Source organism: Orycteropus afer, unplaced genomic scaffold, assembly GCF_000298275.1.
Source record: "Orycteropus afer afer isolate SDZICR_OR568_19922 unplaced genomic scaffold, OryAfe1.0 scaffold00012, whole genome shotgun sequence".
Taxonomy (NCBI): domain Eukaryota; kingdom Metazoa; phylum Chordata; class Mammalia; order Tubulidentata; family Orycteropodidae; genus Orycteropus; species Orycteropus afer.
Window position 1 is genome coordinate 9,840,577 of NW_006921599.1, and position 2,809 is coordinate 9,843,385.

Consider the following 2,809-nt stretch of genomic DNA (forward strand, 5'->3'; position numbering starts at 1 on the left):
TGCATATCTCAGGTTGTTAATGATGCTTCCTCCAATCCTGATACCACGTTTTTCTTCATATAGTCCAGCTTCTCGGATTATTTGCTCAGCACATAGATTGAATAAGTGTGGAGAAAGGATACAACAAGACATATCATCATCAAATTCACCAAAACCAAAGACAAAGAAAGACTCCAGAAAGCAGCACAGGAAAAATAAAATATACCTACAGAGGACAACCAATAAGAATAAGCTCTGAGGAAGGGAAACAGCAAGGAAGGAGACAATCTGAGCTGTGGACTTTTGGCTACCCAGAGGGGTACAGCCATTTTGATTGTTTAAAAGTGGTGGTCATTTTGAATATTTAAAGTGATCGAGGGCACAGCCATTTTGAATGTATAAAACCAACAGCCGTTTTGGATACTTAAAGTGACCGAGGGCACAGTGATTTTGAGTCTTTACAAGTGGTGGCCATATTTTATCTTAAAATGACAGTGTTCTCATCTGAATTCCGGGGACCCAAGAGTAGGCTCAGGAGCTCTGGCAGTGTAGTGCTTAAAGCACTTGACTGCTAACCAGAAGGCTGGTGGTTCAAACCCAACCTCAGAAGGAAGGTTGGGCAATCTACTTCCATAGTGTTACTGCCTTGGAAACCCAAGGAGAGGTCACTATGAGTCACATCCAACTCAACAGCACATAACAACAACAACAAAGAATAGGTTCTGTTTGCCAAGGACAGCAGGGACATACAGGAGGCTGACAATGGGAAAGGAAACAGATGGTGAGTGGATAGATGCTGCCAACTAGTGAATAGAGGAGCACAGCAGAGTACTCTGCTTATGTAAATAACACACAAACAAAACAAAGAAAAGGAAGATTGTGGGCAAGTCATCCTAACATACAATCACCAATTAAATATAGACACAAAAATGCCATATTGCCTCAGAGAAAACAGAGCATCACAGTCCACAAAAAGAAGCAAGATAAATCAGGAGAAACAAGGGACCAGGATGCAGACCTGGAACACACCCCTGAGGAAGAAGCAGTATTGGAACTCCCTGATAAGAAACTCAAAAGAGTTATATTTGGGTATCTTCAACGAATAGAGAGACAGATCAAGGAAAACACTGACAAAATTGAGGAAAACACAGAGAAAACCCTAGAACAATTTCAAAAGACAACACAAGAAGAAAATGACAAAATAAATGAAAAATTAGAAATGATACAAAATCTACAGATAGAAATCCAGAAGATCGATACTAAGTTTTCAGAAATGGATAAAACATTGAATGGGCAAAGGAGTAGAATTGAATCAGTGGAAGACAGAATTAGTGACATTGAAGGCAAACACCTAAATACTTCTTTGGAAAGCAATGAATCAGAAAAAAGATCAAAACAAAATGAAGAAAGCCTATGGTTCATGTGGGATATCATCAAAAACGTATGTGTAATCAGGATTCCAGAACAGGAAGAGACAAATAAAACCACAGAGAAAATTGTCAAAGATTTGTTGGAAGAGAATTTTCCTGGTATGATGAAAGATGAGAATATATGTATTCAATAAGTCCAATGAACTCCAAACAGGATAGACCACAAAAGAAAATCACCAAGACTTACATCATTAAACTCACCAAAACCAAAGACAAAGAAAGAATCTTGGAAGTAGCATGAGAAAAACAAAAAGTTACCTACAAGGGGCAACCAATAAGAATAAGTACAGATTTATCAGCAAAAACTGTGCAGGCAAGAAGATAATGGAATGGTATATATAAAACTCTGAAAGAGAAAATTTTCCAACCAAGAATTATGTACCCAGCAAAATTGTCCCTCAAATATCATGGTGAAATTAGGACATTTCCAGATAAGCACAAATTAAAGGAATTTGTTAAAACCAGACCAACCTTACAAGAGATGCTAAAGGGAGTCTTTTGGACAGAGAACCAACAACAGCAAACAACTGACCATTAACACACATGATGACATAACCCAGAGACCAACGCAGCTATGGAAGTATCTAAAGTAAATAAGACTACAAGATAGTGAGACAGGGAACCAGAGACATTAATTGACAAATGAGGACAAGTACAAACCAAAAAGAGGGAAAAAATTGTGTAGTTACAGAACTTATAGATGGTAGGGAAGTCAACACAACTACAAGATAGAACGGACTATTCTAAACTTGGGAGGAAAACGATAAATCACAAGGTAACCTCAAAGAAAATTGATAAACCTTCACATCAAAATCAAAAAGAGGACAAGCACAAATATTCAGCAAATACTAAAACAATAGCAACAAAGGAAGTAATAACACAATTCATAAACAACACAAAATTATATGGAACAAAGAAATCAACTCTATGAAAAAGCACATAACAAAATGACAGCAACAAATTCATACTTGTTGATAATTACACATGTGGCAAGGGGCTTATCTCTAAGATTTATAGAATACTCCAACATCTCAACACCAAAGGAATTAACAATCCAAGTGAAAAATGGGCAGAAGACATGAATAGACACTTCACCAAAGAGGATATTCAGGTGGCCAGCAAACACTTGAATAGATACTCACAATCATTGGTCATCAGAAAGATGCAAATCAAAACAACAATGAGTTACCATCTCACCCCAGCACTGATGGCAAGGTTCAACGAGACAGAAAATAACAAATGCTGATGGAGATGTGGAGAGATTCAGACTATCATACACTGCTGGTGGGACTATGAAGTGATACAACCACTGTGGAAAGCAGTATGGCGATTCCTTAGAAAGCTGGAATTGGAGATACCATTTGACCCAGCAATCCCATTACTAGGTATATATCCTAGAG